The sequence below is a fragment of the Pleurodeles waltl genome, chromosome 6 (genome assembly GCF_031143425.1).
Source record: "Pleurodeles waltl isolate 20211129_DDA chromosome 6, aPleWal1.hap1.20221129, whole genome shotgun sequence".
Taxonomy (NCBI): domain Eukaryota; kingdom Metazoa; phylum Chordata; class Amphibia; order Caudata; family Salamandridae; genus Pleurodeles; species Pleurodeles waltl.
This window is the reverse complement of record NC_090445.1, coordinates 70,910,489-70,937,287: the sequence shown is the minus strand read 5'-3', so window position 1 is coordinate 70,937,287 and position 26,799 is coordinate 70,910,489. Positions and strand designations below refer to the sequence as shown.

Here is a 26,799-nt window from a genome sequence, read left to right as displayed (position 1 = left end):
CCCTTCCTTAATGGTAAAATGATCTTTGTCCTATACTTGTCACGTTGTGCAGCTCCCCTTCTTTAGTTATGATTCACACTTGATAATAGGTCCATACTTCTTGGTCACCAGATTCTCTTTGTGCTCGTTAGTCCTTTCCTGATTTGGGGACTGGCCCAATAGTAGAGGGAGATTAAGGGGTATCAATGTACTGACCTCAAGTGCAACCTCTTCCTCTGCCACAGACTGTAGACAACCCTTTTTTTTTTCTGAGCTTGTCTCCCCATACAACTTGAGAGAAATGAATGAGGTATCAGTACTCTATCCTCGACCCAGAATGTGACTCCTGACCTTCATTCTGTGTGTCTGTTTATATAGACTTGACCTGAGGTCAAGACCTGCCTTTTCTTCAAACTCCAATTTCTCATTTGGTATGGTGACATGGCTGTGCCTTATTTCCCTGACATGCTGTCCATGATATAAATGTATGTTGGGTCCAAGAGGGACTGGTACGTGGAATGTTAACTCCTCCACCACCATCAAATTTGAAAAAGGAGTTCTGAGTCTTCAACAACCACGGCAGAAGATTTTCCATGGGCCGATTGTAGGAAGCTGGCCTGGTGTGTGGTGGGTACCTAAGGTACTTACACCTTATACCAAGTCCAGGTATCCCCTATTAGTGAAATGTAGGCAGTGCCTAGAAGCCAGGCTCTCTAGAGGTAGCTGTGGATGAGCAGCCAAGGCTTACCTAAGAGATATGCAAAGTTCATGCAATACCACTGTAGTCACACAGCAGTTACACACATGAAAGAATACACTCAGGGGGTGATTCTGACCACGGCGGACGGCGGTCGCCGCCCGCCAAGCGGTTCCCGCCGAAAGACCGCTCCGCGGTCAAAAGACCGCGGCGGTCATTCTGGCTTTCCCACTGGGCCGGCGGGCGACCGCCGAAAGTCCACCCGCCAGCCCAGCGGGAAACACCCTTCCCACGAGGACGCCAGCTCAGAATGGAGCCGGCGGAGTGGGAAGGTGCGACGGGTGCAGTTGCACCCGTCGCAAATTTCAGTGTCTGCAAAGCAGACACTGAAATTCTCCGTGGGGCCCTCTTACGGGGGCCCCTGCAGTGCCCATGCCATTGGCATGGGCACTGCAGGGGCCCCCAGGGGCCCCGCGGCACCCCCTACCGCCATCCTGTTCCTGGCGGGAGAACCGCCAGGAACCGGATGGCGGTAGGGGGTGTCAGAATCCCCATGGCGCGCTCCGCCGCCATGGAGGATTCTCAAGGGCAGCGGGAAGTCGGCGGTACACCGCCGACTTTCCGTTTCTGGCTGCGGCTGAACCGCCGCGGTCAGAATGCCCAGCGGTGCACCGCCAGCCTGTTGGCGGTGCTACCGCCGACCTCCGCCATGGCGGTAATTACCGCCAGGGTCAGAATGACCCCCTCAGTGTTACAAAAATAAAGGTACTTTATTACGGTAACACAGCACCAAAATTACTATAGAGGCAATAATCTCTTAGGAGGTAAGTAATATACAAGATATATACACTAGTTTTCAGAAATAGGCATAAGAATAGTTAGAAAACAGTGAAAATAGTGTAAAACACATTAGAGAATAGTGGACCTAGGTGGAGCACAAACCATACACGAAAAAATGGAATGCGAGAGTGTTATCCCTACCCAGGTAAATGGAGTGTGTAGAGGGTCGCTGGGGGTACCAGGAAAGCACAAAGGTAAGTACCACAACACCCTCCAGCAACCAGGAAAGCAGGAGTAAATTACTAGAATTTCCTCAGAACACCCACTTAGAAGAAAAGAAGAGGATTGCAAAACCCAAAGATGACTGCAAGAAACCAGCAGTGGATTCCTGAAGAGGACGACCTGTGGCAAGTGGAGACCAAGTGCAGGAAACACAGCAGAGTCCAGTGGGGGCAGGAGCCTCTACCCACCAAGCTGACGATTGCAGGAGTTGGTCGACAGTGCAGAAGTCAAGTCAGCACTGCATCCCTGGAGTCGCAGTTGAGTTCCTGAAGGATGCAGGTGATGTCCCACACCGGAAGGAAGATTGCAGTCGAGTTTGTGTGTCCGGATGATTCCACAACATGCCTTGGCACAGGCAGAACACGTGGTTGGTGAAAAGTGGTGCTGCTGGGGACCAGCAAGGCCCAGGAGGACTCAACCCAGGAGGGGAGTTCGAAGGGGACTCTTAGGGTCACAGAGAGCCCACAGAAGCCCAGGCAGCACATACAGGACGGGGACACAGTAGGTGCAAATGGAGCCCATGCAGCACAACGAAAAGAAGTCCCACGCCACAGGAGAGTCATTCAGAGAGCTGTGCGTCGCAGGAAGGAGTGCTGGGGGCTGGAGCTACACGAAGACTGAAGACCCCTTGGAAGTAATGCCAACAAGCCTTGGCAGCTGCAAAAGATGCAGTGCACGGGGGTACTGTCCTGCGTGGTAAGGCAGGGGTTTACCTCCACCCAAGTTAGACAGCTGGTAGAGGACCGTTTGGACCACTTCAGACCACCACTCTTGTTGCAGGATCTACGCAACTAAGCCAGTCGTTGTTGCTGTTGGTGCCTGCAGATGCAGGGAAGTGACTCCTTCACTTCAAGGGAGATTCCTTCTTTTTTCCTGTGCAGACTGAAGACGGGCTGTCCTCAGAGGATGCACAACCAGGGAAATGTTGCAGAATCTGGAGGAAGCCGGAGAAACAATGTTACAGGTGAAGTCTTCATTTTTGTTGCAGATTGTCAGGTTCTGGAGAGTCCAGATGCAGTTTCTTTGGCCAGAAGTCGAAGTCAGGGATGCAGAGGAATCCTGATGGAATCTTGCAAGCCACATCAGAGGAACCACCCAAAAGAGAGACCCTAAATAGCCCTGAAAGGGGGAATTGGTCACCTAGCTGGGTGACCACCTATCAGGAGGGGGCTCTGACGTCACCTGCCTGGCCCGGCACTCAGATGCTCCCAGAGTTCCCTGACAACCTTGGATTCAAGATGGCAGAACCCAGGATCCCTCTGGAGGAGCTCTGGACACCACCCCTGGGCTGGTGATGGACAGGGGAGTGGTGCACAATGAATTTCTTGGAGTAGTTAGGGCTTTTAGAACAGGTGCAGGAGGGCTTTGGCCACTGCAGGAGCTTTAGTGGTCCTTAGAGGGATGGCTTCTGGATACCTGGTGGCATGGTCGACCACCACCAGTATAAATCTATTGCCAGAAGCTGTGGGAGGGTCTAGAGGGCAAACAATGTCAACGCCTACCCTTTCAAAGGGTACCCCAGCCACTGGTAGTGGGATTAAGGAGGCCTCTGGAGTGCCACCTGTCTTACCACTGGCTTGACAGGTGACACAGGAGCGACAAAACTCCTTTGTGTCTTCAGACATATGGGGACAGTGAAAGAGAGGGACTAGTCTGTCCCAAGTCTTGCTTTGCCCCAGGTGACAAGCTAGGGGAACATCATGTGCTAGGGTTAACGAAAACTCTCTGTATTGCAGAGGTACTACCAATCTCCTGGTGGAACCAGGTTTGGGTTCCCTTGGCTCTGAGTACAGGAGATTATCCTCCCAGTACACCTTGTGAGTGCCACTGACATCCCCTGTCTCCTATTGGATAGCATGCTGTCTTAAACCCTTTAGTGTGGGACAAGTTTGTTGAGACACACTTAACTCCTCCCTGGCAGGCCCCTCTGCACCTAAGAGCTCAGCTGTGTCAGCTTTGAGTTCCTCAGGTGTAGGTTCTGTCCAGGGAATGGATTCCTCCTCCTCAAAGGGGGAATCCTCAGTGGAGGGTGAGGTAGGGCATAATTTCTTACCCATCCTACCCTTGCTTTTATGAAGCTCTTGGTCCATAGTTTCAGGATCCAAGTTTCCCTGTTCTCTTTGTTTTTTGGCCTGAGCCCTTGTTAAAGGAAAGATGTGCCCTGGAATACCCAGCATTGCTGCATGGGCTTCCAACTCTACCTCAGCACAAGCTGAAGTGTCCAAGTCATTCCCAAGTAGACACTCTACAGGTAGGTCTGTGGACACTACAACTTTTTTAGGACCAGTAACCACCCCCCAGCTGAAATCAACAACTGCCTGGGGCTACTCACAGTATTGTTGTGGGTGTCGGTCACTTGGTACTGGTGATCAAGTGGGTGTTGCTCAGGGGACACCGGTTTTTCAGTCACAATGGTGACACTGGCAGCTGTGTTCTTCTGTAGGCCTCAGCCTGAGCACCATTTATTAAGGGATGCTGATTGTACTTATCTGTGTTAAGGGCACAAGCAGCAAGGGCGTCAAAGTCAATGCCCCCATCAGAGACTAAAACAGCCTCAGTGATTTCCCTAACTAAACCAGCCCCCACTATACTTCCCAGAGTTAGCCCTGCTACACCCTTGGATTGGTTAATGTTATTATTATTCCCACCACTACTGCTATTGCTAGGGGCACTAGATGTAGGAGTGGGGTTATAGTGGTGGGAGGCTTAGTGTTTTTCTTAGTACAGGAGCTGCTTCCTTGCCTATGGCCTTTGTTTTTACACATGTAACGTCAAGGCTTTTTCACCTGATTGTGAGAGGAAGAGGTTTTAGACACACCCCAGAAGAGTTTTGTGGACCTGATGAAGACTCCTTTTTATCTTTGTTCCCACCTTTGTAATGAGACTCACCACCTTCTTTTTTCTTGCCTTTGAGACCCCGTTTGTGAGCTTTTCTACTCACCCTTGTTCTGACCCATTTGTCTGCTTTCTTTCTCAGTTCTTGGGGGGAGGTCAGATCTGCTCAGAGAATACATGACCTGGGAAATGTTGCAGAAGCTGGAGGGAGCAGGAGAAACAATGTTGCAGGCGAAGTCTTCGTCTTTGTTGCAGATTGTCGGGTCCTGGAGAGTCCAGATGCAGTTTCTTTGATAAGAAGTCGAAGTAAGGGATGCAGAGGAATCCTGCTGGAATCTTGCAAGCCGAATCTGTGGAACCACTCTAAAGAGAGACCCTAAACAGCCCTGAAAGGGGGATTGGTCACCTAGCTGGGTGAGTACCTATCAGGAGGGGGCTCTCACGTCACCTGCCTGGCCTGGCCACTCAGATGCTCCCAGAGTTCTCTGCCAACCTTGGATTAAAAATGGCAGAACCAGGGACCCTTTGGAGGAGCTCTGGGCACCTCCTATTGGGTGGTGATGGACAGCGGAGAGGTCACTCCCCTTTCCATTGTTCAGTTTCGTGTCAGAGTAGGGACTGGAGGTCCCTGAACTGGTGTAGACTGGTTTATGCACGGATGGCACCAAATGTGCCTTTCAAAGCATACCAGTAGCTTGGGGAGGCTACCACTCCTAAGCCATGTTACACCTATTTCTAAAGGTAGAGGGTGTAACACCCCTCTCCCAAAGGAAATCATTTGTTCTGCCTTCCTGGGCTTCAGCTGCTCAAGCAACAGGAGGGCAGAAACCTGTCTGTGAGGTGGCAGCAGCTGGGGCTGCCTGGAAAACCTCAGAAGGCTGTGGAAGCAATGCTGGGGGTCCTCTAAGGAGCCCCCAGAGTGCATGGAATCATACAACTAATACTTGCAAAAGAATTGGGGTATGATTTTAACATGTTTGATACCAAACATGCCTAGGTTCGGAGTTACCATCATGTAGCTGGACATAGGTACACACTATGTCCAGTACACCCGTAAAATGGTGTCCCCACACTCACAAAGTCCAGGAAGTTGGGTCTGGAGTTTGTGGGGTTACTTCTGCTAGTGCAGGGGCGCCCTCACACACATGTACATGCACTCTGCCCTCTGGGCTGAGAGGGACTTCCATAGGGGTGAATTATAATGACCTGGTGCGGTGACCTATAGTGAAAACGGGTGCATGCACCCGGTTCACGCACACTGCAATGGCAGGCCTGCAGAACACTTTGCATGGGCTCCCTATGGGTAATAGAATAACTGCTGCAACCCATAGGGATCTCCTGGAACCCCAGTTCCCTGGGTACCTAGGTACTATGTACTAGGGGCTTACATGGGGGCACCAATATGCCAATTGTGGGATGAATACAGTGTTTTAAGAGAGAGAGGGCATAATCACGGGGGCCGTGGTTAGCAGGATCCCAGTGAACACAGTCAAACACAGTGACATCAGGCAGAAAAGGGGGTAACCATGCCAAGAAAGAGGGTACTTTCCTACACCGATCTTTAGGTGTTCCTGGCTCCAGGCCTCTGCAGCCACTAAAGGCAGTATGTCTTCTGTACTATCCTTGGTGTGTGCTGGCTCCCTTGTTTACCCTCCTGCACCACCACTATGCTGCAGAAACCAGCAAGAAATGGAAGTATAGTCAGAATCCCTGAAACGCATCCCTTGGTGATGCCAGTTACTCTTTTTATCTGAAGAGACCTTGAGCTCTGTGTGTCTCTATAAGCAACCCATTTGCAACATTACCTTGGCCTGAACTTTATCCAATAAGATAGTTGAGCTGAGAACTCTACTCTCTCCATTGGTTGCTAAGGCCAGGTTTTTAACTGGTTAACATTTTACTCACTGTTCAGTCCAATCCAATCCATATTTGTATAGCGCAGCTTATCACCTTGAGGGGTATCCAGGCGCTGGGGGTGACGCTGCGTGTACACTACCTCTCATTGAAAAGCCAGGTATTGAGCTTTTTCTTGAACTCGGGGGAGGGAGTATATTATTTTGGAATTGTAGTTCTTGTGAGATGAAAAACTTGATTTCAGTGATCCATCTACATGAGGTTTGAATATAGTACCTTGCCTTTTCTCACAAGCCTTAAATTTGTTAAGTCTGCCAGGCATCTTCTGCTAAAACTTTGAGTGATTGAGAAGTATATTTGTTTTTTGGTTAAGAAAGAAGCATTGATGAGGGTTCTGTGAAGAGTGCCCATCCGTATTTAAAACTTGCAAACAAAAATATGCTCTGCAAAATCAGAGAAAAGGACTAAAAGGGTGACCGGCACTTCTGCATTAGAAAATATGCCTTTCTCTGAAAAAAAGAGTTATAGTGGTAACCCACAAGCTATGGTTAGAAAAAAAGGTCAGTCATCCTCAGCTGTTTTTCGTCTTTTGATGGGAGCCTCCAGTTAATTTAGGGGATTGTCCACCAAGATCCCTAAAGCAGATTCACAGGACGAAACAAGGAGACTGCGATTGGGAGATACAAGGTAAAGCTACAATTTATCCAAAACAAGGCCTCCTAATAATAGATTTAGTTTTGCCGCTCAAGATAATTCAAAATGACTGTACTTTCCAAGAAGATTATGGTACCAAGAGTCAGACAGAAGCATTTTCAGTTCTCAAGTACAATCTATACTCTTGTGCTTTTCCACCCATCCAACTTATTTTGATGTGTAAAGGGCAGTGTACAACACTCTTAATACCCCCAACCAGCTGACAATTATGATATGCAGGCCTCCTTTTCAATTTTGAATAGCCAGGTTGGCTACCAGCCAGCCAAACAACCAGTGCCATCAACAGAAACCGAGGGAAATTATGTTATCCTGACCCAGCCTGCTCTTCACCTGATTATTTGCTTTGTGGCCTGTTTGAATATAGTCAGGGATAAATTCAAGGGGAATACAGAAATGTATTCACAGCAGCTGATCACCATCCTTCATTAAGACTGCTAGCCTAAAGTTGAGAAGATTTTGTATGTTGCAAGCAAACTCCGATTTGCAGCTGCTACTATCTCAGCCTTATTAAAACCTATCTTACTTGCTGCATGTAGCATAATCATGATTAAAGTGTTCTTCCATAAAGTGAATGTATTGGAAATTTCAACACATGAAACATATCCTCAGCAGACAAGTGTTTTCTTCATTGGATTCATAAATATGTCATTAGTGGTTTCTTTAAGACCTTCACGTCTGTAACAAAGTCAGTTCCACCTTTCGAACTGAACACTTTCCTTGCAGAAATCATGAAGTAATCATTTGAACCCAAGCATAAAGTGTAACTAAAGTATTTCAACTAGAAGGCAGTTTTCATTGTCTCCATCACTTTCGCTAGATGCCTCTGGGCAGTAGAACCATTTTCAATCAAGCGTCTCCATCTATCATTTTTCAGAGAGCGCCTGATCCTTTGAACAAACCATCTTCCATTACAAAAGTTGTGTTGGTCTTCACTTCAGAGGACCAGTTATGGCACCAACGTACCCCTAGATCAGACCCTTCTTGCCAAGAGTCTTTCTGTCTCTGGATAGTAAGAGATGCTTAAACTTTTGTATTGTTGAAGCAAACTCTTTTAGTACTACTGACCCAATATTTGTGATTTACGAAGAATCTAACAAAGTAAAATCTATTTCAAAACACTGTATTATTGGATGAGTGAGGTCTTAATGACCTATGCCACTCTTAATTGGGCAAATAACTTTGTCACCACCAATTGCACATTTATCTAGAGAAGTTGCAAATACGGTGTTTATATTTACAAGAGTATCTCTTGGAGATCTCTGCTAAGTGCAGTGTGATCTGCAGCATGTACCTTCACAAAGCCTTACTGCCTTGACATGCTAGGCATGCCCCTTTGGCAAGAGACAAACTGTATTTGTTTCAGTAAAGGAGAGCCTCTTCATTCCTTTTCATGTTTTATTACTGTTTTACAATCTAAGTAAATAATGGGAATTTATGAAAGATGTAGTGCCATAGAACAAAAAGGTACATACCTAGTTCTCCAAAATAGGCATCTAGTATAGATTCACATTCTTGAAGTAATCTCCATGGTCAGATTTGACACACCTGGTAACAAAGTGAATACAGCAGTGTACATTTACATTCAATAACACTGACCTTAAAACTAAACTTTTCCATCTAACTTACATTATTATTGTAAATGATCCAAACTCCAGCCAACCAGAGGCCCGCACCCTCGCCAGAGCCTGCTATTCTACTGCCAGAGGCTTTCAATTCAAACGCACATTCAGTTTGAGTACATCTCTAGAGAGCTCTAGCCAAAAGAAGATTGTCTTCATTTTTTCACTGAGGACATCTTACTTTCAGCATGGAATAACATCACAATAGAAATCACTGCTTAAGGCATGCAAGATGTGTGGGTAAAAGGAAGATTTATATGGAAGACACACATTCAGAATCAGAAGCCTAATGATTGTGATATTCGCAAGACTTTTTTAACGAAAGCTTCAAAAGACTGTTGGCTATTTTAGAAGATAGGGCTACCTCTTCTAAACATCAAGGTAAACCTACCATATCAACATCACAGAGGTCTGAACATAAGAATTCCAATGAGGTGCTGGGACCTCTGATCCTGCCACTGAGAGACAGACTTGCTTCCATAGCAGTAGAACCACAACCTAAGTAAGCTCATGACAATTTATTTCCTGAAGCATGACAAACGCTGTAAACCAAGCCTTCTTTAAATAAGGCACAGAGTGGTACAGGAGATGATGGCACCCATTCCTATGGTGATGTGGACAGTGGAGATGACAGACTATGTGACAATGATGATATTGAAGTCTTAAGAACATTACCTTTTACTGATGACAATGACAGTTAATCTGTGAGACACTTACCTGGCTTGTAATTCCTCATGATGCCATTCCAAATTTGGCATCTAGGGTTTCTTCCCCAAATGGCATAGGGAGACTATATTCATTAATAGAGAAGGCTTCTGTACAATTATGTCTTCCTTCGTTTTTGGTTGAAAAGTCTTGCTTTCTTTTTGACTTCAGTGAAGATCACACAGGAGCACAAGGTCAATTCTCACCTTGGGACGTTTCTGGGAAAAGGACTTTCTTGTGATGCAAAACCCTGCTACAGCCTCTGCATCTCTCAAAAATAGAGAAGCAATATAAGGCTACAGATACAGCTCCAGCATGTATCTTAATTCAGGTTAGGACCAATTCAGCTGTATTAGCACAAAGCAGGTCAAGGAACCTATCAGCACTCTGCACAGTTCCCATGGATAAGGAGAGTCGTGTCCTTGCAGCACATGCAGTTAAAATAGCTGACACATTGGCTACACTTGATAGATTTGACAACTGTGGAGCAACATAGCACATTTCTGGAGAGGTTAAGTGATGAGGACAAGGCTACAACCGTGAGGAGATCTAGCTGAATAAAAAGTAAGTGTTTCAGACCCCAAGGGTTAAGTAGTTACGGACATGCCTTTTAATGGGAAAAATGTTTTTGCTAAGAAGGTGAATGGTGCCTTGCATTTGATTAAGGCTGATACAGCAACAGCACAATTGTTGGGAGTTCTACAAACCAAGCAGCCATTTAGAGGAAACCGACGGCAGTATCAGTGGCCAAATCAACAGGGATCCTTTTATCAAACTTACAAACAGAATGGATCTTAGGGCCAATAGATTAATCTAATAAGCAGGGCCCAGCAAAGAAGAGTTAATCAGCTCTCAAAGTTTTATTCTATAGGAGGTAGAGCACCTGTTCCCTAGTTCGCCTGCCAGTGGGAGGCAGAATGCAGTATTTTCTGGAAAACTGGCAAAATGTAACAATAGATGGGTTTTGGGTATGGTCAAACATGGTTTTACTTTGGAGTTTCTGGAGAAAACTCCTTCCATTCCACTGAAGAGAGAAAGATACACCCACCAACAGAAGGTGCTGAAAAAGTGAGCCATGGAGGAAGTATCATCATGGAAGAAGAACATAGGTTTTTACTCCAGATTCTTTCTTATATTAAAGAAATCAGGAGAGTGTCAACCAGTGTTGTGTTTAAGAAACCTGAACAAATTCATAAAGAAACAAAGTTTTCACATGATCAGGTTACAGGAAATGTTAATGTTCAATCAAGCAATGTGAATTTTTGACATCAATAGACTTAGAGGATTCCTACTTCAGCATCCTAATTCACACGAAACACAGAAGTTTCCTTTCCACTGGTCGTCATTATCAGTTCCAGGCCCTTCCATTCGGGCTGAATCCGCACTGTGTGACTTTATGAAATGCCTGGCTCCTTACATTTCTCTAAGCATGAGAGGAGGTATAGTTTACCCATACCTAGATGACTGGCTGATAAGAGCAAAAGTCAACAAGAATATGAGACGATGAAAGAGCTATCAAACCTAGAACTGAAAAAGTCTAACTTGTTGCCAAACAAGGATTTGACATTTCTAGTTTCAGTAGAATAAACAGCCAAAGGAACATTGTTTTCATGTCAGGAAAGGCAGCAAATTGCAACATTTCTCATTTCCAGAAATTAGGCTACAGTAACAGTATTCTAGGCAATGCCAGGTACAATGTTGTGCATTCAACTAATACCTAATTGTCGTCTCCATATAACAGAATAACGCAAGAGCAATTAACGAGCAGTGAAACCAGTTTGTGGAGACTGGACTGACTTGAGATAACTCCACAAATGAAGAAATGATTTCAGTGGTGGCTCAAGAAAGAAACCATTTTCAAGGGCCAGCCACTGGAACCAGTAAAATTCATCTCTTCTTGACTGCAGATGCATCCCTGTTAGGATGGGGAGCTCATGTGAAAAATATGCAGGCCAATGAGCTATGCTCCAAGAAGGAATCTCATTTGCACATGAATCTAGTAGAGCTGAGACTGGTCAGGTTAGCGCTCAGTGTTTCTCCCTACGGTACAGAACTTGAATGTCATGTTGTGAGCTGACAACACTACCACCATGTTCTTGATTCTTAAGTAAGGGGGAACAAGATTGCTAAAAGGCATACATATTATGGGCTTGGACGACTTACCACAAAGTGGATCTTTCTGCAGAACATGTCCCAGGGATCCACAACATTATAGCAGGCCACCTAAGCAGACAGTACTCGAGCACACATAAGTGAGAGGCAGAAGACAACTCAAATTGGTATTTTCAAGGTGGGTCTGTCTTCAGTGAGATATGTGTGATACAAATCAGAATTGCAAATGCCCAAAATTTGAAAGCAGATAGTTTTGTCCAGACCCACAGGGAGCTGCCTTTTTTATAGATTGGATGGAGTGATTTATGTATGCATTCCTTCCAGTACAACTAATTACTGGAATATGCTAATTAAAAAGGGAACACTGCAAAATACCCCTGACAGCCACAACATGGACATAGCCGAATTGGTGTACAAGTTGTGGGCAATGAGCATGAAGATGCCAATCCAATTCAAGGCTATCAGCTAATTTCTGAATAGTGTAAACTTATTTTGAAAACACTTAGAGCTCATGCAACTATAAACACGTATCATTTGGAATTAAAATGCTTTGTGGATTAGGCAAAGAAAGAAGAAATATATACAATAGAGAGGTCACCACATCAGTTTTAACTTCACACAGCAGCGACAGTTAGATTTTTAAAGAACTCCTCATCAGCTAACATTATACACCCAAAGAATCATAAAAGAATTAATGGAAGACTGTTCAGACTAATTCGACCTGTTTCCAAATTGGCTTTGTAATGGGAGCTAAAAACTGTGCTATCATCTTTAATGCAACCCCCATATGAAACTATTAACAAAGCATCGATTCAGCATTTGTCTTGGAAGACTGAAATTCTTCTAGTCATTTCTTGGGCAAGAAGAGGGCTCCTAGCCCTGTCATGTCGGCAGCTTGGGAGAGCAACACAGGCTTTTGCTAAGCATAATTACAGTGGTGTGCAAACCAGCAGAGAAACTGCAGTGGGATAGGCTGTCATCTTACTGTGTGTGTATTGTACTCCTATGATAATCAGAATTCAAACATATGAAGCAATGACAGATCTACTGCCAGAGAAGGGAAAAAGTTGCTTACTTATAACTCAGGGTTCTCCAGCATTAGCACCTTTTATACAGCATGCAACCCACCCACCTCACCTATTAATGAGGCTTCCTCTTTATAATGTCAACACTTAGGGCCTGATTTACATCTTGAAGGATTGAATAGTCTGCCACAAACGTGACCGCTATCCCGTCCGCTGTATTATGATCTCCATAGAATATAATGGGTTTGTAATATGGCGGACTGGATATCCATCATGTTTGTGATGGAGTATTTCCCTCCGCCAAGATCTAAATCAGGCCCTTAATGAGCTAGAAAATCTGGGAGTTCAGTTCTCTGGCAGGGAAACAGATGAGGGTGCTAACCTCTGATTGGCTGGAGTTTGCAATGATGTGGCTAGGATGGAATGGTTAGTGTGAAGTTAATTCTTATTGAGTGTAATTCACATTGTTAGCGGGAAGTCTGACAACAGGGAATAATTCAGGCATTCGGATTTATGCAAGGTGCCAGTGTTGGAGAACCATAGTTACAGATAAGTTACTTTTTTCCATCTCTAGACTTGGTATCTTTCATAGATTAACATGTGTGCCTCCCTTTCATGAGGCTACAGCTTTGTTCACTTTTAACAAGCTTTGAAAATGTGTGGCTTGTAAGGACAATTGAGCTTTGTGTCTCTTCGCCCCCTGCTAGAGTTTTGCTCACATGATGAGGTGAATAGATTACACATACCATATTTGACTACTAAGAGTTCTAGGCCTGTTGGGATAATTAAAGAATATGAATCTACGATCGATACCAACATTGTAGAACTGTAGCTACAGGTAAGTAATTATATGATGAGTGAAAAGAAGCACTACCAATAGCAATGCTTACCTCTGCACATACGCAACTTTTTCATATTCTCGTCATCAAGATAGTGACTGATTCTTTACAAAGAGTCTTTGATTTGGGTTTGTTTGAATTTTAGGCCTCTACTGTGGATATTGCTAATCGGATGCTATTCCGCCAGTAGAGCCAAGGTACTAATCCTGATCTCAAACAAATGCAAATACAGCAATGAAACATGAGACTGCTGCACAGTGCAATAATTCTATATAGACACAAGTAAACTGCATAGATTCTGTGGTGCACTGCACAGTGATCCACATACAATGTTAGGGTACCCAGCGTTTTCATATTTTTAGGCCTATGTACATATCATTTAATGGCAGAAAATTATATTAAAGATTGAACGATCATCTATGGAAGCTTGGTAGATTACAATGTTACCATGCACTGTATAATAGTCAGTCGTGGCTCGCGGGTATTCCTTGGGCGTCACGCGCAGGGGGTGTGTTACGGGAGGAATTAGTAGTAAAATAAAATTGAAGAAAAAACGTACCTCTACTCCCGAGCCAAGCCGCTCCTCTCCTCTCCTTCGTCTGGATGCTAGAGGCACAGGCTCCCAGCCTGCCCTGCGGCCAATCCTGACACTTCTCAAAGCAGCGTCAAGATTGGCGGGGAGCGCCAGGGCGCTCCCAGGCAGACTGGGAGTCTGTGCAGGCTCTCTCAAGCCCGGCAACGCTTGAGAGAGCTTACTGTGCACTCCCCCTCAGTGCATGTCACCCCCGTGGCCCCGCCCATTTCAAAGAAAAGGATAATAAACATAGTTTATTATCCTTTTCTTTGAAAGGTTTTGGAGCTGCAGCTGCTGGCGGGAGAGGGGGGAGAAACACCTCCGCTCTTATGGAGGAGCCGCCCATGATAGTAGCTCTAGACAGATGTGGTTACTGTATTGATGCTGAAGTCTTACTTTGGCACAACTGCAAATAAGATATTGGATTTTATCTTGGTTAAATTGTAATTTGTATTTGTCCTTATTGGATTCCAAGCCTAGATTACTGAAATGCTAAATAGACATCAGTGATTTTCTGAAAGGTGAGGACTTAATAATTCCTCTAAAATGATGGGTGCTGACTTTCTCAAATGATAAAGCTCAAAGCATGAAGGTCTGATCCTCCTACAAAGCATTTAGAACAGAGTAGAAATTACTTTCTGTGTTGCTCATTTCAGAGCTGTTTTAAATTAAAGGAACACAGTGTGTTGATTAGATGACGCAATACATTTTAAGGGTTTCATGTGTTATTTCTGGGGACATCTTTAGGTCTGGAGTTAGCCAATGCTTATTTATTTTGTTTACATTCATTTTTCACTCTTTATTTTCATTAAGATTAATTTTGTCATCTCAAAATTAAGAATGTTTGATTCACTAATTTTCAGATTCCCAAAATGCATTTTGTTTCTGTTCTTAAATAACTTATTTACCATTTCAGTATTGCAATGCCAACAGATCTCCCTCGTGGTGTTGCCCTTCTCTCTGGCATGAATTCTTATCTCTTCATTTAGCAGGAGACACAACTGACACGTTTTTGCCTTGTCATCTCTTCCCTTACTTACCTGCATGTTTCCGCCTGTGTGTCACTCTCATAATTTTTACATACTGTCAAAGAAATTTCCATAGCATTGGTCCCTCAGTATCATAGTTACTGGACTCCATTCTTCATAGCTTCTCCACTTCTAGATACTGTTGCATAAATAGGAGTCCGCCTCATATTCCAATCTTTTCTCTGTTCAAAAAACTCTTGGGCAAAAGTAGGGAAGTAGTGATGATGCCTGATAACTAGGATAAAAATGCAAATTTCTATTACCAATGCTGACTGAGTTTTTAGAAATGAAAGTACTGAATACCGATGTCATTGACCCAATACTATCGGAGAGTAATATATGAAATGCAATTTTGACTCTTAGGCCTTAATCAACTATATTTAAGGCATTTTTGGCAGTGCTTTTTTCAAGGAAGCAAGCATTCCCCCAAGTGCAAGTGGTGAAAAGCTTCTTATATTGTTGGACAGTGAACCCTCTTGTGAACAGCAATGGCAGGTCTTGTTTTGCAAATATTGTTTTCATTATCTGTCTCCTACACATGAAGTCAACTTGAGCTTGGCTTTCATTTCTGTTCATTTGAATAATTTGAATAGTTTTTACTTTGAAATTATTACTTTCTTGAGCTTCTGATTCCAACTTGGTACCAACAGCCACCCTGTGCGTCACTCAGTGTGCTCTGTAGTTTACTGGTCCTCCTTTTCTTTATTTTGACATATAGGGCCAGATATACGACTTATTTCACCAGTTGCAAACGGCCCAGTGGGCGTAAAATACATTTTCCTATGTACCAACCCTATTTTGTGAGTTAGTAATCTATTACAGACTCGCAAAATAAGGTTTGCAAATCGCTGTTAGGAAGGGACATGTAAAGGACGTCCCTTCCTAATAGTCAGTCGCACTGGTATGTGCGAATGTTTGCGACCAAGAATGTAGTTGCAAAACATTCATACTTTACCGACTCCGTGAAGGAGGTGGTAACCCATTGGCAAACGGGAAGGGGTCCCCAATTGACCCATTCCCCTTTGTGATTGGTGGGGCCAAAATTTTGTCAGAGCAGGGTATGGTCCCATGGACCACTGCCCTCTCTACAAAGTAAAAAAAAAAGAAAACTTTTCATTTTTTATTTTTCAAATACATCCCGTTTTCCTTTAAGGAAAATGGGCTGCATTTAAAAAAAAAAAAAAAACTGATTGAGTTAAAAAGCAATCAGAGACATGATGGCTTGCTGACCCCAGCAGGCCCACATACAAGTGAGAGTCGGACATTCCCACTGGGTTGCAAATTGTGACCTACCTCATGAATATTGACTAGTCACGTCCCCTGCGACCTATTTGGGAATCGCCAACAGTGTCTCAGACACTATTGTACATCAGAGTTTGCGACTCTTAATTTGCGAATCACCAAAATTTGCAAATTGCGAGTTGCAACCTCTGATGGACATACATCTGGCCCCAAATTCCATCCAAGCCCTGAAGATCATCTGAAAATAGACTTCTCATTGTTTACCAGTTTTATGAAAACTAGGACCTGTGTCAAATGTGAATATTTCAGACAGGTCGCAGAGGCCTGAAACTGTGGTCTTTAGGGACGGAGCACGTGATCTCCTTTATGGTCAGTAATAATGTTCACACTTGTGCGCTAAGCAGGCATTGAGAGCTGCCTCAGGAAGTGGTGAATATTACACTTTTTATCAGGGGACTCACAGGATTAACCTGTTACCTCTTTGCCCCCTTCCTTGTTCTTCTCATTACATACAAGGCAGTTATTTAATGTTAATTCAACTTATAACACACGCAAATCATTCCTGGAGTGGTATCTTGCTGCAGGTCAGAGTCCCAGGAAATAAACAAAGCTTCTAGACCATAAGCAGCTCAGTCTTCAGAAGTTGTTTTAATTTAAGGTGATCCGTACATTTCCACATGTGTAAAGGTATCTGATTCCAATACAAAGGGGCAAGATAGGAAAAAGATCTGCCACCTGAGCCAGATTTTCTAATCTGTGGTACAGTAAGCAAAGCTTTATCTGTTGATCATAAAAGTCTGCCTGGCTGGTAGGGTGTAAGCTTTGAAAAGAGATAGCTTGGGCCAATGCCGTTTAGAGAATTGTGTGTGTTAAACAGAAGATTTTTTAAATAATTCTTTCGTGAACGGGAAGCCAATGAAGCGAGCCTGTGAGAGGACAGCAGGCCATCCGGGATGGGAGGTTCTGAATGAGATGAGCTGCTGTATTTTGGACAACTTGGAGTTTCATTATTAGCGTCTCATTAATGAAAGCCAGAAGGGCATTACAGTAATCCAGGGGACTAATAACCAATGCTTGGTGTAAAGCTTTCCTCACGTAAAGTGGAAGTAAAGGAAAAACTTATCGCAACAGTCGCATTACATAAAAACAGGTGCCAGTGGTTGCCAAAACCTGTTCTTTCATGATTAGCGATTGATCAAGGCGAACGCCCAGGTTTTTTTTTAACAGCCATTTTGGGAATTTGCACGGGCCAAATAAAAAAAAAACACCAGTCAGGGGTCTAGAGCTGTACAGCCATGTCAAACAGCATAATCTCGGTTTTGCTGGTAGTCAACTGAAGGCAGTTTTCTGTTGTCCAGTCCACAATGGTTTGCATCCTGGTTGCAAACGTAATTTTGCTGTGTTCAGATCTTTATCAAACAAGATAAAGATAGCCCACAAGGTTCAGTTTCTTTCACCAAATCGTTTTGTATTTTCCTTCAGGCTGCGGTTTTGAGAACTCCTAAAATCTTTGCAGGGCTAGGGTCATGGATGATTAAAAGTCTGAAGCGTGAGGCTGTAGTGGTGCCAGCAGACTGCTACTTTCACAAGTCATTTTTTGGTTCGAGAGTGCTTTACATTGGGCTACCTACTGTGTCTGGACACGACTGAGCTTGCGTGCAGGCCCTTTCTGTGGTCATCTGCAGAGGTGACACTGCTGTAAAGAAGCACATCCGTTTAATGGAAAGAAAGTGCTGTTTCCTGGGCATGTAAAGAAAAGGGAGGAGAGAAAAAACATTTGTGGTCCCTTTTTAGGTTGAGCGTTAGCGTTCGACCTGCTCTATACTTTTAAGTATACTATACTGCGAGTTGCAGCGTTTTCATTTGTTGGTTCCAGTGTCCTTAAAAAATCCTTGCTTGCTAGTGGTCAGTTCTGCCTCTTTGTCCTACCTGTTTCTCTTTGGGAGCAGCACAAAGTACTGTATAATTACGCTATGTCCTGTTTATCTCTTCTGATAGGGACTTTTTTTTTTTAGTATACACTGTTGGTGCTTGTTCAGTCCCTCATCCCCACCAGCTCCCTCTGTAAACATAAACCAACAGCAGAGGGGGGCTTTTCCAGGGCCAGCTCGCTCTCGCTCTCTTCCTCTTGTTATTTTCAGTCTGTGTGGCAAGAAAAGTCCAGTCAGTAACTTACAACGCTAAGAGCTCTAACTCAAGCAAACACGAAACCATTGCATTCCAAATGCTTGTGAGAAGGTAGCCTCTTTCTAGCCTTGTTACCCCCACTTTTGGCCTGTTTGTGAGTGTATGTCAGGGTGTTTGCCACTGTCTCACTGGGATCCTGATAGCCAGGCCTCAGTGCTCATAGTGAAAACACTATATTTTCAGTATGGTTGTTATGTGTCACTGGGATCCTGCTGGTCAGGACCCCAGTGCTCATAGGTTTGTGGCCTATATGTATGTGTCACTGGGACCCTGTCACACAGGGCCCCAGTGCTCATAGGTGGGCATGTATATGTTCCCTGTGTGGTGCCTAACTGTCTCACTGAGGCTCTGCTAACCAGAACCTCAGTGGTTATGCTCTCTCATTACTTTCAAATTGTCACTAACAGGCTAGTGACCATTTTTACCAATTTTCATTGGCTTACTGGAACACCCTTATAATTCCCTAGTATATGGTACTGAGGTACCCAGGGTATTGGGGTTCCAGGAGATCCCTATGGGCTGCAGCATTTCTTTTGCCACCCATAGGGAGCTCTGACAATTCTTACACAGGCCTGCCACTGCAGCCTGAGTGAAATAACGTCCACGTTATTTCACAGCCATTTTACACTGCACTTAAGTAACTTATAAGTCACCTATATGTCTAACCTTTACCTGGTAAAGGTTAGGTGCAAAGTTACTTAGTGTGTGGGCACCCTGGCACTAGCCAAGGTGCCCCCACATTGTTCAGAGCCAATTCACTGAACTTTGTGAGTGCGGGGACACCATTACACGCGTGCACTACATATAGGTCACTACCTATATGTAGCTTCACAATGGTAACTCCGAATATGGCCATGTAACATGTCTATGATCATGGAATTGCCCCCTCTATGCCATCCGGGCATAGTTGGCACAATCCCATGATCCCAGTGGTCTGTAGCACAGACCCTGGTACTGCCAAACTGCCCTTCCTGGGGTTTCACTGCAGCTGCTGCTGCTGCCAACCCCTCAGACAGGCATCTGCCCTCCTGGGGTCCAGCCAGGCCTGGCCCAGGATGGCAGAACAAAGAACTTCCTCTGAGAGAGGGTGTGACACCCTCTCCCTTTGGAAAATGGTGTGAAGGCAGGGGAGGAGTAGCCTCCCCCAGCCTCTGGAAATGCTTTGTTGGGCACAGATGTGCCCAATTCTGCACAAGCCAGTCTACACCGGTTCAGGGACCCCTTAGCCCCTGCTCTGGCGCGAAACTGGACAAAGGAAAGGGGAGTGACCACTCCCCTGACCTGCACCTCCCCTGGGAGGTGTCCAGAGCTCCTCCAGTGTGCTCCAGACCTCTGCCATCTTGGAAACAGAGGTGCTGCTGGCACACTGGACTGCTCTGAGTGGCCAGTGCCACCAGGTGACGTCAGAGACTCCTGCTGATAGGCTCCTTCAGGTGTTAGTAGCCTTTCCTCTCTCCTAGGTAGCCAAACCCTCTTTTCTGGCTATTTAGGGTCTCTGTCTCTGGGGAAACTTTAGATAACGAATGCATGAGCTCAGCCGAGTTCCTCTGCATCTCCCTCTTCACCTTCTGATAAGGAATCGACCGCTGACCGCGCTGGAAGCCTGCAAACCTGCAACATAGTAGCAAAGACGACTACTGCAACTCTGTAACGCTGATCCTGCCGCCTTCTCGACTGTTTTCCTGCTTGTGCATGCTGTGGGGGTAGTCTGCCTCCTCTCTGCACCAGAAGCCCCGAAGAAATCTCCCGTGGGTCGACGGAATCTTCCCCCTGCAACCGCAGGCACCAAAAAGCTGCATCTCCGGTCCCTTGGGTCTCCTCTCAGCACGACGAGCGAGGTCCCTCGAATCCAGCGACACCGTCCAAGTGACCCCCACAGTCCAGTGACTCTTCAGCCCAAGTTTGGTGGAGGTAAGTCCTTGCCTCACCTCGCTGGGCTGCATTGCTTGGAACCGTGACTTTGCAAGCTTCTCCGGCCCCTGTGCACTTCCGGCGGAAATCCTGTGTGCACAGCCAAGCCTGGGTCCACGGCACTCTAACCTGCATTGCACGACTTTCTAAGTTGGTCTCCGGCGACGTGGGACTCCTTTGTGCAACTTCGGCGAGCACCGTTTCACGCATCCTCGTAGTGCCTGTTTCTGGCACTTCTCTGGGTGCTACCTGCTTCAGTGAGGGCTCTTTGTCTTGCTCGACGTCCCCTCTCTCTGCAGGTCCAATTTGCGACCTTCTGGTCCCTCCTGGGCCCCAGCAGCGTCCAAAAAACGCCAAACGCACGATTTGCGTGTAGCAAGGCTTGTTGGCGTCCATCCGGCGGGAAAACACTTCTGCACGACTCTCCAAGGCGTGGGGGATCCATCCTCCAAAGGGGAAGTCTCTAGCCCTTGTCGTTCCTGCAGTATTCACAGTTCTTCAGCCTAGTAAGAGCTTCTTTGCACCAACCGCTGGCATTTCTTGGGCATCTGCCCATCTCCGAGCTGCTTGTGACTTTTGGACTTGGTCCCCTTGTTCCACAGGTACCCTCAGACAGGAATCCATCGTTGTTGCATTGCTGATTTGTGTTTTCCTTGCATTCTCCCTCTAACACGACTATTTTGTCCTTAGGGGAACTTTAGTGCACTTTGCACTCACTTTTCAGGGTCTTGGGGAGGGTTATGTTTCTAACTCTCACTATTTTCTAATAGTCCCAGCGACCCTCTACAAGGTCACATAGGTTTGGGGTCCATTCGTGGTTCACATTCCACTTTTGGAGTATATGGTTTGTGTTGCCCCTATCCCTATGTTTCCCCATTGCATCCTATTGTAACTATACATTATTTGCACTGTTTTCTAAGACTATACTGCATATTTTTGCTATTGTGTATATATATCTTGTGTATATTTCCTATCCTCTCACTGAGGGTACACTCTAAGATACTTTGGCATATTGTCATAAAAATAAAGTACCTTTATTTTTAGTATAACTGTGTATTGTGTTTTCTTATGATATTGTGCATATGACACTAAGTGGTACTGTAGTAGCTTCACACGTCTCCTAGTTCAGCCTGAGCTGCTTTGCTAAGCTACCATTATCTATCAGCCTAAGCTGCTAGACACCCTATACACTAATAAGGGATAACTGGGCCTGGTGCAAGGTGCAAGTACCCCTTGGTACTCACTACAAGCCAGTCCAGCCTCCTACATTGGTTGTGCAGCGGTGGGATAAGTGCTTTGAGACTACTTACCACTCTTGTCATTGTACTTTTCATAAGAGAAAAATATACAAAACAAGGTCAGTGTATATACACATAGCCAAAAAGTTTTGCATTTCCTCTTTTCACTCTTTTCTAAGTGCTGAAAAGTACTTCTAAACTTTCAAAAAGTTCTTAAAAGTTTAAAAAGTTTTTTTCTGTCTTTCCAAAAAAGTTCAGAAAACTTTTTTCTCTTTGTCTATCACTTTAACTCTCTCTAAAAATGTCTGGCACAGGAAAAAATGTTGAACTGTCCAAACTTGCATATGATCACCTTAGCTGGAAAGGAGCAAGGAGTCTCTGCATAGAGAGAGGTTTGAGTGTAGGGAAGAATCCTTCCTTAGAACTGTTAATTAATATGCTTAGAGTACAGGATAAGGCCATAAGTGCCCAATCTGTAGAAAAAGTAGCTAATGGTTCTCAATCTGATCCAGGGACTCCCCCAGGAAAAGGTTCAGGAAAGAAACTTCTCAGCCTGCCCATTACTAGACAGTCTAGCATAGTTGGTACAGAGGTTGAATCACATCATACTGATGATGTGCTCTCACATTATGCTGGTAGCCAAGCTGTTAGGGTGCCCTTGGTAAGGGACAGGTCTCCTTCTGTTCATTCCCATCATACCTCTGTATCTAGAAATGTCCCTCCCACCCACCCTGATGACAGATTGTTAGAAAGGGAGCTCAATAGATTGAGAGTGGAACAAACCAGACTGAAGCTCAAGAAGCAACAGCTGGATTTGGATAGACAGTCTTTAGAAATAGAGAGGGAAAGACAGAAGTTGGGTTTAGATACCCATGGTGGCAGCAGCAGTATTCCCCATAGTCATCCTGCAAAAGAGCATGATTCCAGGAATCTGCACAAGATAGTTCCCCCTTATAAGGAGGGGGATGACATTAACAAGTGGTTTGCTGCACTTGAGAGGGCCTGTGCTGTACAGGATGTCCCTCAAAAGCAGTGGGCTGCTATCCTATGGCTATCATTTAGTGGAAAAGGTAGGGATAGGCTCCTTACAGTGAAAGAAAATGATGCCAATAATTTTACAGTTCTTAAGAATGCACTCCTGGATGGTTATGGCTTAACCACTGAACAGTACAGGATAAAGTTCAGAGAGACCAAAAAGGAGTCTTCACAAGACTGGGTTGATTTCATTGACCATTCAGTGAAGGCCTTGGAGGGGTGGTTACATGGCAGTAAAGTTACTGATTATGAAAGCCTGTATAACACAATCCTGAGAGAGCATATACTTAATAATTGTGTGTCTGATTTGTTGCACCAGTACCTGGTAGACTCTGATCTGACCTCTCCCCACGAATTGGGAAAGAAGGCAGACAAATGGGTCAGAACAAGGGTGAACAGAAAAGTTCATACAGGGGGTGACAAAGATGGCAATAAGAAGAAAGATGGTGAAAAATCTCAAGATAAGCATGGGGATAAGGGTAAAACCAAAGATCCCACTTCAAATCTTAAACACTCTTCAGAGGGTGGGGATAAAACAAATTCTTCCTCTTCTTCCCAACCTGCACACATTAAAAAGCCTTGGTGCTTTGTGTGTAAAAATAGAGGCCATAGGCCAGGGGATAAGTCCTGTCCAGGTAAACCCCCTGAGCCTACCACCACTAATACATCAAGCTCTAGTGCCCCTAGCAGTAGTGGTACTAGTGGTGGGACTGCTGGCAACAGTCAAGCAAAGGGTGTAGTTGGGTTCACTTATGGGTCCATAGTGGAAACTGATGTAATCAGTCCCAAGACAGTTTCTGTCACACCTAGTGGCATTGGCCTTGCCACACTGGCTGCTTGTCCCCTTACAATGGATAAGTACAGGCAGACAGTTTCAATAAATGGTGTTGAGGCCTTGGCCTACAGGGACACAGGTGCCAGTTTCACTTTGGTGACTGAAAACCTAGTGCCTCCTGAACAACACATCATTGGACAACAGTATAAGATTATTGATGTCCATAACTCCACTAAGTTTCTTCCCTTAGCTATAATTCAGTTTAGTTGGGGTGGAGTTACTGGCCCTAAGCAGGTGGTGGTATCACCTAGCTTACCTGTAGACTGTCTCTTAGGTAATGACCTAGAGGCCTCAGGTTGGGCTGATGTAGAGTTTTATGCCCATGCAGCCATGCTGGGCATCCCTGAGGAATTGTTCCCTCTCATTTCTACTGAAATGAAAAAGCAAAGGAGAGAAGGCCTGAAAACTCAGGATCCCTCTCCATCAACAGGTAAAAAGGGTATCACAGTATCCCCTAACCACCCTACCATTCAGGATACTATTCCTGTGGTGGGAGAAACCTCTCCTAGGGTGGCACCTGTTCCAAGGGAATCATCAGCTGGCAAAGCTGGACTCCCTGAGGTGGAAGTACCTCTCTGTGGGATAACTAACATTGGTGAGAAAAACAGCACCATTTTAGTTAACATGGAGCATCCCTCCAACCCTCCCAGAGAAACTTTAGTGCAGGAACCCTGCACTACCTCACAACACTTAGGACAGCATCCCTGCCCTAGTGTGGAGCTCATAGGACAGCATCCCTGCCCTGCTCCAACTCAAGAGAAACAGCATCCCTGTTCTCTCTTCCAGCCAGATGGACAAAGTTTTTGCCCAGCTATGGCTTTTCTGAGACAGCATCCCTGTCTGGCATTTCCATCACTACAAATAGGTTCAGTGGACAATTCCCACTGCTCTAAACTAAAACTTACTGATAGAAACTCTGAAAATACATCTTCACATTGTTGCTTAGCTAAAAAACTTCAAACAGGGTGGTTTACATCCCCACAGGGAAGTAACCATACAGTGGATGATAAAGGGAGTAACCAATCTATTGCAGAGCTACTCTCTACTTATCACCACTTAGACAATAAAGTCTCAACTGGCCAAGGTTAGCCTTATTGTCCTTCGTTTGGGGGGGGGTTGTGTGAGAAGGTAGCCTCTTTCTAGCCTTGTTACCCCCACTTTTGGCCTGTTTGTGAGTGTATGTCAGGGTGTTTGCCACTGTCTCACTGGGATCCTGATAGCCAGGCCTCAGTGCTCATAGTGAAAACACTATATTTTCAGTATGGTTGTTATGTGTCACTGGGATCCTGCTGGTCAGGACCCCAGTGCTCATAGGTTTGTGGCCTATATGTATGTGTCACTGGGACCCTGTCACACAGGGCCCCAGTGCTCATAGGTGGGCATGTATATGTTCCCTGTGTGGTGCCTAACTGTCTCACTGAGGCTCTGCTAACCAGAACCTCAGTGGTTATGCTCTCTCATTACTTTCAAATTGTCACTAACAGGCTAGTGACCATTTTTACCAATTTTCATTGGCTTACTGGAACACCCTTATAATTCCCTAGTATATGGTACTGAGGTACCCAGGGTATTGGGGTTCCAGGAGATCCCTATGGGCTGCAGCATTTCTTTTGCCACCCATAGGGAGCTCTGACAATTCTTACACAGGCCTGCCACTGCAGCCTGAGTGAAATAACGTCCACGTTATTTCACAGCCATTTTACACTGCACTTAAGTAACTTATAAGTCACCTATATGTCTAACCTTTACCTGGTAAAGGTTAGGTGCAAAGTTACTTAGTGTGTGGGCACCCTGGCACTAGCCAAGGTGCCCCCACATTGTTCAGAGCCAATTCACTGAACTTTGTGAGTGCGGGGACACCATTACACGCGTGCACTACATATAGGTCACTACCTATATGTAGCTTCACAATGGTAACTCCGAATATGGCCATGTAACATGTCTATGATCATGGAATTGCCCCCTCTATGCCATCCGGGCATAGTTGGCACAATCCCATGATCCCAGTGGTCTGTAGCACAGACCCTGGTACTGCCAAACTGCCCTTCCTGGGGTTTCACTGCAGCTGCTGCTGCTGCCAACCCCTCAGACAGGCATCTGCCCTCCTGGGGTCCAGCCAGGCCTGGCCCAGGATGGCAGAACAAAGAACTTCCTCTGAGAGAGGGTGTGACACCCTCTCCCTTTGGAAAATGGTGTGAAGGCAGGGGAGGAGTAGCCTCCCCCAGCCTCTGGAAATGCTTTGTTGGGCACAGATGTGCCCAATTCTGCACAAGCCAGTCTACACCGGTTCAGGGACCCCTTAGCCCCTGCTCTGGCGCGAAACTGGACAAAGGAAAGGGGAGTGACCACTCCCCTGACCTGCACCTCCCCTGGGAGGTGTCCAGAGCTCCTCCAGTGTGCTCCAGACCTCTGCCATCTTGGAAACAGAGGTGCTGCTGGCACACTGGACTGCTCTGAGTGGCCAGTGCCACCAGGTGACGTCAGAGACTCCTGCTGATAGGCTCCTTCAGGTGTTAGTAGCCTTTCCTCTCTCCTAGGTAGCCAAACCCTCTTTTCTGGCTATTTAGGGTCTCTGTCTCTGGGGAAACTTTAGATAACGAATGCATGAGCTCAGCCGAGTTCCTCTGCATCTCCCTCTTCACCTTCTGATAAGGAATCGACCGCTGACCGCGCTGGAAGCCTGCAAACCTGCAACATAGTAGCAAAGACGACTACTGCAACTCTGTAACGCTGATCCTGCCGCCTTCTCGACTGTTTTCCTGCTTGTGCATGCTGTGGGGGTAGTCTGCCTCCTCTCTGCACCAGAAGCCCCGAAGAAATCTCCCGTGGGTCGACGGAATCTTCCCCCTGCAACCGCAGGCACCAAAAAGCTGCATCTCCGGTCCCTTGGGTCTCCTCTCAGCACGACGAGCGAGGTCCCTCGAATCCAGCGACACCGTCCAAGTGACCCCCACAGTCCAGTGACTCTTCAGCCCAAGTTTGGTGGAGGTAAGTCCTTGCCTCACCTCGCTGGGCTGCATTGCTTGGAACCGTGACTTTGCAAGCTTCTCCGGCCCCTGTGCACTTCCGGCGGAAATCCTGTGTGCACAGCCAAGCCTGGGTCCACGGCACTCTAACCTGCATTGCACGACTTTCTAAGTTGGTCTCCGGCGACGTGGGACTCCTTTGTGCAACTTCGGCGAGCACCGTTTCACGCATCCTCGTAGTGCCTGTTTCTGGCACTTCTCTGGGTGCTACCTGCTTCAGTGAGGGCTCTTTGTCTTGCTCGACGTCCCCTCTCTCTGCAGGTCCAATTTGCGACCTTCTGG

At 45.7% G+C, this 26,799-nt stretch overlaps 1 protein-coding gene across 2 annotated transcripts in view; it reads left to right on the top strand.

Moving 5' to 3' along the window:
- Positions 1-26,799, top strand: part of LOC138301859 (E3 ubiquitin-protein ligase TRIM39-like) — a 224,720-nt gene that overhangs the window by 128,475 nt on the left and 69,446 nt on the right. The gene's annotated exons all lie outside the window — the stretch shown is intronic.